Source organism: Trichechus manatus, unplaced genomic scaffold, assembly GCF_000243295.1.
Source record: "Trichechus manatus latirostris isolate Lorelei unplaced genomic scaffold, TriManLat1.0 scaffold00006, whole genome shotgun sequence".
Classification (NCBI taxonomy): Eukaryota; Metazoa; Chordata; class Mammalia; order Sirenia; family Trichechidae; genus Trichechus; species Trichechus manatus.
In genome coordinates, this window is record NW_004443942.1 from 34,410,107 (window position 1) to 34,423,725 (window position 13,619).

Here is a 13,619-nt window from a genome sequence, read left to right on the forward strand (position 1 = left end):
AATGATGATGAACCAGATGCAGGAGTCGTGCCTAATACTCTTAATAACAGCAGTCAATTTCAGCCATCTAGTCCCACCACAACACAGTGGTTAAGAGCTTGACTACTAACCAAAAGGTCAGCAATTCAAATCCACCAGCCACTCATTGGATATCCTATGGGGCAGTTCTACTCTGTCCTACAGGGTCACTATGAGTTGGAATCGACTCGACAGCAGCAACAGGTTTCTTGAGTATTCCTATCACAGAGGAAGGAACAAGGATTGATGAGTGAGCAGTTTGGTGGAGCTCTTTTTCATAAAGTGACAAGCTGGAATGGAAAAGGTCTTTTCAAATACATCTGTCTCTGAGAGACATACGCTTTCCTCACCTGGGACTGGATTAATTGCCTAGCATTAGGAACTGAGGAGTTACCAGACATCAAGGCAGTTCCAATCTACATGCCTCTCCTTGGCCCCCTGGCTCTGCCCTCCACTATCACTCGTCTGAATGCAAGAACAGAATGCCTTTCCCAGTCTCCATGAAAATGAAAAAAAAAAAAAAAATTCGACTTTCACTCCATATCATTTTCATCTTTCATCTTAATTATCACCTCCAAAAGTACAGAAATGATTATCTTTATGATGATGAACATCCAATTAGCATTTCCCATATAAATTTCATATTATAAAAGAGGTTGTAATGGATAACGAAAATTGCTAATAGCCTTTTTTCCCTGAGCTAAAAAATTGAGGTGCTTAACAAAACGAATTCAAAACTGAGCCATTTTCAAACAAGTCAAAAACTTTAATTACTTGATGAGAAAAGAGAAGGAGAGATAAACTAAATTTTTTAAATGGTCATATTTTTAAATAGTTTCCCTTTCCACCACACTGCTCAAGCTATCCCTCTAGATAGCTAAATGCTTGTCTCATTGTGCTAAATGGGTTTTAAACTTTTGTGAAAATTGTTCAATGTGATATTTTTCATTAGTGGTACTATTTAGTATGCTGGAAACTTATTCCAAATAAACATTCTGTTTGCTCTATGGCATTTTAATTGGTTCCTGTCCACCATATATTTTAACAAAGACCAATCCTGTAGATGATACCATCTCCTCTCTAATGAGAACATGCTGCTTTGAGAAACAACATAAGATACTGTGATTGATTAAAGTAGAATCCTAGAATTGTCCAGTCAGATCAAGCTGGCCAAGGTGTTGGGCAACATGACAGTGGTTAAATATACATGTTCTGAAACCATACAGACCTTCGTTCAAAGCCTGGCTTCACTGCTTACTACTTGTGTCAATTACTCTCCATGAAGTGAGATGAAGGCAACATCTCAGGGCTACTGGGAGGACTAAATGATATAATATATATATAAAACACTTATAACAATGACTGAAAAATAATGTGTTCAATAAGTATTAGAGAGAAAAGTGACCTCAATTCTGACTTTGGAATCATTTATTCACTCAATAAATATGTATTGAGCACCCAATAAATATCAGGTACTTCTCTAGACCCTTAAGATATATTAGAGAATACAGACCAAAAAAAAATTCTCTGCCCTCCCTTGCATTCTAGTGGGGGGAGGTAAATAATAAATAATAAGCAGGTAAATCATGTAGTAAGCTAAAATACAGTAAATGCTCAAAAGCGGCGGGGAAAGTGGAGGACAGAGCCAGGTAAGGGAGATTTGGGGATGGGATGGTCAGAAACAGTTCGCTGGTTGCAACTTTATATAGGATAAGGTTGGATTCTAGATTTTGAAGGTAGAACCAAAAGGATTTCCTGAAGGACTGGATGTGAGATGTGAGAGAAAGAGAGGAGCCAAGGATGACTCCAAGATTTCTGGCCTGAGCACCTGCAAGGATGGAGTTGCCATCAACTGAGATGGGAAAGGTTGAAAGTGGTGCCAATTGGGTGGTGAGTGTGTGTGTGTGTGTGTGTGTCTGTGTGTGTGTGTGTCTGTGTGTGTCTGTGTGTGTGTCTGTGTGCATTAGGGTGACCAACCATACTGGTTTACATAGGCCTCACCTGAGTTTAGCACTGAAATCCCCATTTCCCACAAAATTTCACAGCCACAGGAAAACTGGGCAATTGTTCACCCTAGCATGGAATGGATCAGGATTCAGTTTAGGACATGTTATGTGTGTATTATCTGCTGAACATCCCAAGTGAAGATGTTAAGTAGACAGATAAATGTATGAACGTGGAGTTTTTAAGAGCAAGGAGAAATAAACGTGTGTGTTGCCAGCATATAAATGGGATTTAAAACCATGAGACCATACGAGATCACCGTAGGGTTAAACATTCTGTAAAATGTATTCAGCAATGGAAGTTTCTTCAGCACATACTGAATGCCAAAACCTAGGCATATAGACTATAGTTCAAACCTTTTAGACTGCTGAAGTATAGCACGAAAGGCAAATAACCAATTAATCACAACGTATTTTGGTGTGTACAAGTTCAGTGTTGGCTCCTTCCAGGACAAGATGATAGGTCTTTGAAGAATAAATAGGAGTTTTCCAGGCTGATGAGAGGAAGGAGGCGGTGATTCCAGGCAGAAAGTATAGCATGTGTGGTAATACAGAGAAGTGAAACAGTATGGCCGGTTTCAGACAGCTTCCAGTAGTTTGATGGTTCAGGTGCATGAAGTAAAAGGATGAGAGTAACCAGGAAAAAAGTCAAAATGCCCCATGAATTACCAGTGTGCAGACACATGAATTTCAACAAAACCAGAAGCACTACAGAACACAGGACATGTTGACCATAAAACATGGGTGTTCTGATGGCTAATTGTAAGGCAGCATGGTGTTCCAGGAAGAGCACAGATTATGCTGAAATGCTGTTCAAGTCTCACAACCCGTTAGAAATATAAACGTTGGCAAGCTGTTTTGCCTATTTTTAGTTCTTTCATCTAAAAATATAGATACTCACAATCATAAAATATCTACTCAATTTCCCTCATAGATACGTGTTGTTGTGTGTCATCTAGTCAATTCTGACGCAAAGCAACCCTATGTGACAGAGTAGAACTGCCTCATAGGGTTTTCTAGGCTGTAATCTTTATAAGGCAGGCTGCCAGGTCTTTTCTCCTGTGGAGCCACTGGTGGGTTCAAACCGCCAACGTTTTGGTTAGCAGTGAAGTGTTTTAACCATCGCACTATCAGGGCTCCTTCATAGGTAGGGATGTACAAATGGCATAATGAAGTAAAAGTAATATGTAAACTGATGGTTTTACAATAATAATTCTTTTGTAAATGCGTTGACTTTACCATGCTTAAACCAGTTGCTGTCAAGTGGACACCAACTCATGGTGACCCCATGTGTGTCAGAGTAGAACTGTGCTCCATAGGGTTTTCAATGACTGATTTTTCAGAAGTAGTTCACCAGGCCTTTCTTCCAAGGTACCGCTGGATCAACTCAAATCTCCAGTCTTTTGGTTAGCAGTCAAATGTGTTAACCATTTGCACCACCATGGGACTCGCTCAACAATGATAAAAATCAACCCCTGTCCCACAGACAAAGGAGAAGTCATGCTGCAAGTATATTTGTGGCAGAAACGGTAGCTGGGGGCCCACATCAGTTTTGTTAGCCATAGAATGGGTAACATAAACCTATAACATTTTAGAACTGGAAGAGAACATATAAATTACAAGTTTAGTGGTTTTAAAATTTACTTTAACAGCAGAACACTTTCATCATACAAAATTCTGCACAGAACCTCAATTTGTACATTTAATGAAATTAGAACTGTCCTGAGTGAAGTCTGGATTGGAAGAAAGGAAGAGAGGCCTTCCTGTTCAACTTCTCCTGGACACCCTCACTGGCCACTGAGACACATCCCAAAACCCTAGGACTCCAGAACAGTTTGAAGACAATGGTTGTAAATAATCTAATGCAATCCCTCATTTTACAAATGACAAAACGAGGGACCAGGAAGAGGATGTAACTTACCCAAAGTCACAGAGCTAATCAACTCCCTGGGGTATAGCTCTGCTGTGTCACATTGCCTCCCCATAGCACCATTCCCAGTCAGTCCTCTGCTACAGTCTACTCATTTCTCAGTCACGTGGCCAACCCTACTTACATAAAAAATGTATATTCAGCACCTATTACTTCCAATAACCAGTTCGTAATAAACGCACACACATTAATACCTGTGTGACTATTCTTAATGCATATGTGCACACTGACAGTTTACCCTTATCCATTATAAAACAGAAAAAGTGGGTTTTGTCAAACCAGAACCTCTGCTGAAATCATATAAGAAACATCATCAGAGCCAAATGAAAACAACATAGATGGAAGATACGGATATTTCCCTAACATGTCATTAAGGCAATTACCATCTCTAGATGCTAGAGAGGTGGAATCGCATAGTGCTTAGAATCCTGGCTTCATGACATGTTGGGCAAGTTATCTGAACTTTCAGTGCCTCAATTTCCTCAACTGTAAAATGGGACTGATAATAATGGTAACTCCCTCAGAGGAATTAATTGTTAGTGCATTTATGGCACATGTTAGAACAATTCATAGCACATGTAAGTGCTTAAAAACTATTATTTATCTTTGAAACGTCTATCGGAAGTCAACACACTGAAGAAACAATCTCCATCAAAAGCAGTAATTCTCTCTACCAAGCACATACAACCATCAACCTAGACCAATAACAATTTAGAAGCAATAAGCAAAAACACTGGCTGATCTTAATTGTCACGTGGGGACAAAGTAAACCCTTGTCAATTGTTTTATCAACCTCCCAATCATTCTTAAATATGACATCAACTCTATTATCTGCCTCCAAAATAAATGTACTCTCATGCTGTAAGAATCCCTAGTTGTACTTACTGGAAAGCCTATGCTTTGCAACATAGAGTTCCAAAGAGTGTCCAAAGGTCAAAGACCAAAAGTCGTATTCAAGGAAAACAGGCTCCTGTTACTACTCCATTTCCCTCCTCCCTACCTTTCCCTCTATGGTCAGGTTTACTGCAAAAAAAAAGAGACAGAGAGAGAGAGAAAGGCAGAAGAAAGAAGAGTCTGTTACAGTGCATTTTCAGAAATCTACTTTCCAGCAGATTTCAGCAAGCTGTGAGAATAGAAAATTAACAGGAACACAATAGAACAAGACTGAACTAAATTACACTTTATTCATTGTCTTGTGGAGTCAGAGCCTATTCATTCATATCCATTAAATGCAATCAATATTCTATAACAGAACTATCAACTGCTATATGCCTGACATAAACAACCAACACACTAAGTCCAAATTAAGAAACAGGCTCAGCTTGCAGACACGAGCTTGAAACTCACTGCCTGACAGTACAGGGGAGAGTTAAGTTTCCCCGGGGAGGCAGTCACCAAACAGAATTATAAGTGTCATTTTACACAATCATATTTACAATCTCTCTTGACCCTTCACTCACCCTCTTCCTGAAATCCAACTCACACATCCATTTTTTTCTCTTTGAACAATTGTATTCTGTTTACTTTTTCTTCCAGATTACAGCTAATAAAAATTAAAATCCTTTTTTACCCATAAACATCAATCAAGAGTTTATCTTCCTTTTGCCTTTCGAAATAAATACAAAGACGTTTAGGATTTACAAATTAAAGACGGAGAATTGATCACATAACTTTTAACTTCTGTCTCACACAACTCTCCAAAATGGCAATGAAGGAATCAAAAAGTAAAAATGCATAATGACAAAGAGAATAAGAGAGGGATGACAGTGAGCAAAAATATTACATTTCTGAAAGACAGAAAGGTGTGGTGTGATGAATAATTTTGTGTTAACTTGGAAGATAATAGGGTTTGAAGTTACAATTCTTGGAATATGTATTATAGATAAGACTTTGAGATTGTGTAAAATTTTTAACTAATTATAAAACAAAATTAAGTGAAAAGCAGTTCATAAAATGCAAAATTAAATGAAGCAAATGAACCTAACTATATACCGACTTGGTAACAGAACTACCGAAGAAGAATTATTCCAAGTGACTTTAAATCACGGTAATTTGGTTGTGCATTCCTAGTGGAATATACACTAAGGACAAAACAAAATACAAAAAATTTTAAACTATTATGAGTTACCGTATCGTTGCCGGTAGTGTTAGTTCTAAGACTACATTGTGTGTAGTGGGGGAAATAAACCAAATGAGTTACTGTATTGGTGTCATTGAGCACCAGAATTCTCAGCATAGATGAAAGTATACAAGTGTAAAATTGATGAGATTAAGTAAAAAACTTGTAATCCTGAATTTAAATCAAAAAAAATCAATATCAGCCTATGCAGTATTTTTTTCTAAATATTAAAAATATATATTTCCTAGCTTTGTCTTCTAGAAAGGCCTAGAAGCAATAATCAAGCCAGTAGCAATGAGCACTAGTATCTCCAAAAACACTAAATTGTGGTCTCCAAAAATAATTTCCCACCAAAGGGAACCAGGAATTCTTGGAGAAATGGCTAAATCCAGATCTACTGCATAAAATTTGCATCTTGTCATTGGAAACTGTCTAAGACTACAAGGACCATGTCAGCAGGACTCAGGATAATAAGCTTCCACTGTTCAAAGATGGGAAATCTGAGCATCAACAAAGATAGTAGCTGCATAACTACACTAAAAAAAATTCATGGGTAACCTTTGGAGAATGGTAGAGAATCAATTCATTATTTTGAAAGCTGGTAAATAAAGGGAAGGAATTAAGTATTTGTCCTGTCTTTTCCATATAAGTCTATGGGGAAGTTGTGAAGTAGGAGAATAGAACCAAGGTATAGAAGAAGCAAGATGACCAAGTCCAAGATCCAGCAAAGTTAAGAAACGGAACCTGTGATCATCCCAACTTATTCCAGTTTACCCAGTTTTAGCACAGAAAAGTTTCACATCCTGGGAAACCCCTCCAAAAAAAAAAACCAAACCCACTGCTGTTGAGTGGGTTCCAACTCACAGTGACCCTATAGGGTTTCCAAGGCTGTAAATCTTTACAGAAACAGACTGCCACATTTTTCTACCGTGGAGTGGCTGGTGGGTTCAAACCACTGACCATTTGGTTAGCAGCTGAGCACATTACTGTACTACCAGAGAAACCCTTCAGCCCGAGGCAAAGCAGGACAGTTGGTCACCCTACCTGAAAAACAGTCCTGAGGTCAAAATCTCAGCAGGGTGCCAAAATAGGTTATAACAAAACTGACTAAGCACTTTCCTGAACATCAGGGTATTACATGAACATCAAATGACTTCATCTTAACGCTGTTACTGGTACTCAGTAGAAATTGGTACTTAATGGTCTTTTTTGATCCATAATAATAATAATAGCTCCTAACTATTGAGAGCCTAGCTCTGCCAGGCATCATATAAGCATTTTACAAGTAGTAATTTCTCTTTGAATTCTCATACTAACCATACAGGATAAGTAGTATTTTTACTTCCATTTAATGAGGAGAAAAGCGAAATTCCCACAGTTATTTTCCCAAGGTGGCCCAGCTCCTAAGAGGCAGAGCCTGGATTAGAATTTAGGTCTATCTGACTCCAAAGTTGCTTCTCTTCATCATTATACCATATTGTCTCTTGCTTACTCTCTCTACCAAACAAATATTCCAATCATCAATAATCAAGTGTTAAACACAAGTCCTTTTTCCACTCCAAGTTCAGGAAATATTTGGGGTAAACCCACATATACAACATAATTCAAGAGTATTATTCTCCAAGCTACCAAATCTAGGTCTAGACCAGCCAATATCAATTTATCATTGCTTTATAGAAGAATCAAAGTAGGGGTCTTTATAGCCTATAAATCAGATTGATGTTCATCATAAAAGCCCAAAAGATTATATGGGAGAGTACCAAACAAAGTTTTACTAACCACACAGATAAATAACCAAGGAATTTCAAACTTAATAGCAAGGAACAAAAAAGCATACTGACAAGTGAGAATCAACAGCAAAGTATGTAATGAGTCCTCCAAGCTCACTCATTAAGATGTCTTGGTGGTGATTGGCAACTCTTTCCTTTTATGGAGGCAGAACAGTGAACAAGGAGACCTCTCTCGAGTTCCTGACTGACAGTCAAAGATTCAGTTTCTAAAATACTGCTTTAACAGGAATCAATAAAATTCACCCATTACAAACTAGAGACCATCTCCAGGGAAGGAAATCAAACTCTGAGGCCTGGAGGCTCTACTAGTACCAGGGTTACAGCTGTAGATAAATTAACAGAAAATAGAGCCACAATAAGTTATTAAAAAGAAATTAGGGCGAATTCATTAATTTAATAAATACATGAGAGTCTGGATAGATAAAAGCACACAGGCTTGGGAATCAAACAGACTCGAGATTATACCCTAGCTCTTCCAATTACTAATAATAATTATAATTATTAATTATTGTTGGGTTGTTGAGAGAACCACATGAAAGCATGGCCCAATACAGGGTTTATTTCATGATACCAGTTGCCATTGAGCCAGCTGTGACTCATGGTGACTCAATGTGTTGCAGAGTAGAACTGCACTCCATAGGGTTTTCAAGGCTGCAAACTTTTGGAAGCAGATCACCAGGCCTTTCTTCCAAGGCACCTCTGGGTGGGCTTGAACCACCAATCTTTCAGTTAATAGTCAAGTACTAACAATTTGCACCACCCAGGAACTCTTATCTCTTGGTAGGGTTTCAATAAATCTTAGCTACGTTTGTATAAAACACTGTGCTAGGTAGCAATGTGAAATTCAAGAATTATAAAGCCCAGACCTCCCCCTTAGAATGTTTACACTCTATTTCATGTCAGCCACATTGTTGTTGTTGTTGCTGGATGCCATCAAGTCAGTTCTGACTCATAGCGACCCTATGTACAACAGAACAAAACACTCCCTGGTCCTGTTTGTTTAGCTAGATCTTAAAAGAGCACAGTGCTCAGGGAAGACATTCTTTACTAGATAAGCTAAACTATTGGTTAGTTTTAAGAAGATGTCAGGGGATATTTTTGGTTTAAGGTTTAAAGATTATTTCTGCATAAGTTTCAGGGGTTCATCCAGTCTCCGTGGCTCCAGAAAATCTGAATTCCATGAGAAATTCTGTCTTGCATTTTCCCCTTTTAATCAGGATTCTTCTATAAAACCTTTGATCAAAACATTCAGTAATGGTAGCCAGGCACCATTCTGTTCTTCTGGTCTCACAGAAAGGGGGCAGTTGTTCATGGAGGCAATTAGCCTCACATTCCATTTTCTCCCATTGATTTTATGTTACTTCAGTATTTCATCTATCATCAAAGGGTGGTATTTGTGGTTGTCCCAGCACCCCCTAGATCTTATTAGAGAGACAGCCACGTGATCAAAACAAAAAACAAAACCAGTTGCTGTCAAGTCAATATTGACTCTTAAGAGTCCATGTGTGTGTCAGAGTAGAACTGTGCTCCATAGGGTTTTTAGTACCTGATTTTTCAGAAGTAGATCTCAGGTCTTTCTTCCAAGGCACTTCTGGGTAGACTTGAACTGCCAACCTTTTGATTAGCAGCTGAGTGTGTTAACCATTTGCACTACACAAGAACTCCTGATTGAAACAGTACCTACTTTATGTTATGTGCCGGGTCACCACATACAGCCACCCAGCCACGGCATTGTACAACTGCTAGGAGCACCATTCACATGAACTATAATGTGATTGCCACTTCTTAGGGTTGTGCTTTACACAATCTGCACAACCACTGGCCACAGTCTGTTGTTATTGTTGTTAGGTGCCGTCCAATCAGTTCCAACTCATAGAGACCCTATATACAACAGAACAAAACACTGTGCCATTTTCACAATCATTGTTATGTTTGAGCCCATTGTTGCAGCCACTGTGTCAATGTATCTCGCTGAGGATCTTCCTCTTTTTCACCGACCCTGTACCTTACCAAGCATGATGTCCTTCTCCAGTGACTGATCCTTCCTGATAATGTTTCCAAATTACATAAGATGAAGTCTCGCCATCTTTGCTTCTAAGGAGTATTCTGGCTGTACTTCTTCCAAGACAGATTTGTTCATTCTTCTGGCAGTCTATGGTATATTCAATATTTCTTGACAACACCATAATTCAAAGGCATCAATTCTTTCTTAGTCTTCCTTATTCGTTGTTCAGCTTTCCCACGCATATGAAGCAATTGAAAATACCATGGCTTGGGTCAGGTGCACCTTAGTCCTTAAAGTGACATCTTTGCTTTTTTAATATTCTAAAGAGGTCTTTTGCAGCAGATTTGCCCGAAGCAACATGTCAGCCATAATGGGAAGCAAATACCTTGCCCTTAATGACTGTTATGGATTGAATTGTGTCCCCCAAAAATATGTGTCCATTTGGCTAGGCCATGATTCCCAGTATTGTGCGGTTTGACTTCCATTTTGTTATCTGATGTAATTAGCCTATCTGTTGTAAATCCTAACTTCTATGATGTTAATTAGGCAGGATTAGAGGCAGTTATATTAATGAGGCAGGACACAATCTACAGGATTAGACTGTATCTTGAGTCAATCTCTTTTGAGATATAAAAGAGATTAAACAAACAAGCAAAGAGAGGGTCCTCATTACCATCAAGAAAGAAGAGCTGGAGGCAGAGTTCGTCCTTTGGACCCAGGGTCCCTGAGCTGAGAACCTCCTAGACCCAGGGGAAGACTGATGCCAAGACACACAGAGATCTCCAAGGAACGTCAGGCCCAAAGATGTTGAAAAAAGACAAGGACTTTCCCCAGAGCTGACAGAGACAGAAAGCCTTACCCTGGAGCTGGCACCCTGAATTCAGACTTTTCTCCTTCCAAGTTCCTAAACTCCTCCATGCCACTCATTATGATTCCCAGTGTGACTGACAAACACCTAATCCCACCATTCTCTAGAGGAGTTCTAAAAGTGCATGCCCTATTCATTGTGAAGATAGGGAGGGTCACAACCTATTTGTTATCTATAAGGGTTGAAATATCAAAATCATCCAATGGTTTTTTTTCATAAATTTGGACATGATAACAATTAAAATATCACTCTGACTGCTAGCTTTCTGATATATTTTGCTGAATGGGAGAAAAATGGAATTATGGTCTGCCTGCTGGAAATTGTTCACATGAGGGTCATCCAACATAGTTTCCATGCCAGAAAATTAAGTTGAGAATTACCGATATGTTAGGTCAGCAACTTTGGGGAAAAAGTGAAGAAGATTTTATCCTGGGCCAGAACATCAAGATATATACCTATGACAGTCTACTATATCACCATGTGCTCTTCCAATACATTAATTCAAATTATCGCATAGTAACTCAATTAAGTACACATCCAGGCTATGGATTCTCTGCTTCAAATATTATTCTCACATATCTCCTCTTCTACCCACTTTATTTCTGAGCTTTCTCCTCCAACCACCAATTAAAAATCATTTTAGAATCTATTACTTCTAGCATTCCAAAGCCAATGATAATGCTCATGTCCTTCAAAGTATCATTGCTGAAATGTACATCTCCATTTATTCATTCATCCATTCACCCAAATATTTATTAAGCATCTACCATTTGCCTGGCACTCCAGTAAGTTTTTACAGGGTTATAAGGATGAATTAAATAAAAATCCTGCCTTTTGGGAGTTTATAATTCAGTTTTAAAAATCAGACGTATTCATCAATACCAAATTATGTGCCATAGGAAAAAGAAGTAAAGCACAGTGGTTAAAATTTTCAGTTTTGGAGTCAGGCAGACTTGGAGTTAAATTCTGGCTCCAGCCCTTCAGACTCAGTTATTGTGGAGGAGAGGGTGGTAACAATTGTGATTGTGCTGGGGTGTACTGGATTAATTAAGATCGTTGAGTTGTTGAAATTGTGACAATCAAGGCTGTTTGAGCGCTACAGTGAGTGTGTTTATTGATAAAAGAAGAGCACATACAAAGTAGCCGTGGATTAATTACTTTTGTGTGCAGCCTTTCTAGCTATGGTCTTGTAACTCCCACCCATGTGATTGTGTGATACAGCAACTGTGGCCAACCAAGGGGATAGGTCAGTTTTGCCTAAAAAGGGAGCCAGTTCCAGAGTGGAGAGGAGGATCCTACCACCGCTAAGGAAGAACAGCCAGAAGCAGAGAGTGCATCCTTTGGACCTGGGATCCCTGTGCTGAGAAGCTTCTGGAAGCAGGGGGAGAAGGGGAGAGAGAGAGAGCAGAGTGCCTTTGGGCAGAGGCCAAGGGCCAGGGAGAGGCGTGCCTGTGTGCACAGCTGGGAAGAGGCTGTTCTGATGGAAGAACTGTACCCTAGCTGTTCCTGAGCCTGAGTTGTAACTGTACCTTCCCAAATAAACTCCATAATCGTGGGTATGGTCTGTGAGTTCTGTGTGGCCATTGCAGTGAGTTATTAAACCCAGTAGAGAGTGCTGTGGGAGGGACAGTTGGTGTCAGACTTAGCAAAGATGGCGGAGAGAGGAGGCTTGTCTGGCCTGCACCTCATAGGAATCAGCCTTGGGCTGTTGATCCTGGTTTTCCTTTCCCCTTTGTGGGGTTGGAGGAGGTCAGACACTGCCCCCAGGCTCAGAGAGCCCCCAAGCTCTCTAAACAGGGAGACATTCATTACAACTGAGGTTACCAGGAAAGGCCTAGTGGAGAAGGTGGCATTCCAGGATGGCCTGGAAGGATGAGTAATTATGAACACACAGAGTAAGGCCTGAGAAAGGGCACTGCAGTCAAAAGAAACACCATGAATAAACGCAAAGAAATGAGAATGCAAGACGTGTGTTCTGGGAACACAAGAAACTCAATATGACTAAAGGACAGGGACAGAAATAAGGTTGGAAAGGAGGGTGTGGGCCAGATTGTGGAGAATTTATCCTCCAAATAAACTAAGGGACTTAGACTTTAATTAGCATGGACATTCACAAGAAGCCTACGAGTGCTCCTTAAGGGAAAGTAATCTTTGTGAGTAAGGCATAAGTCCCAGTACAGGGTGAGAGTTTAATAAACTTCTATTACTATTATCACAGAAAAATCAATAACTCTACAGTGTATTCCATGCTGGAATCATGCCTGCTACCTGTCAACTAACCACAGAGAAATGGCTTCTGGCAACTAGAAACCGTAAGTTGAAGGAGATGTGTTTATTGATGCTTAGTTTAATTTACTGCTGTTTCAAGGGCTTGACAAAAAGAAAAGGCAAGCTTAGATGAAAATGGCAATGGTGGTAACATGGCTCAGATCATTTAAAGGACGTATAGAAATGTTTTGTTTTCTTCAAACTACTAATAACAAAATTGAGTTACTATTGAAACAGCCCTTTCAAGGAAAAAAATTAAAAGGGATTCATGAAATCAACCCAGAGGTCACAAAATCAGGGCTCCCCATGAGCAGTTGCCCACTTATTCACATTGCAGCTAATTAAATCAAAGTGCTTATAGGATAAAAATCAAAAAACTCTAAGACTTCATAAAGCACTGCAGTTACATACAACTCTCACTTTAGCTTCTGGTTATATTGGTTGGGGCTCTTTCAATCAAAGTGATAGAAACTCAACTCTAACTAGCCTAAACAGAAATATAGATATATAGATATAGATATATATATATAAAATTTAAGTTAAGAGCTCAGCTGCTAATCAAAATGTCAGCAGTTCAAATCCACCAGCCCCTCCCTGGAAATCCTATGGGGCAATTCT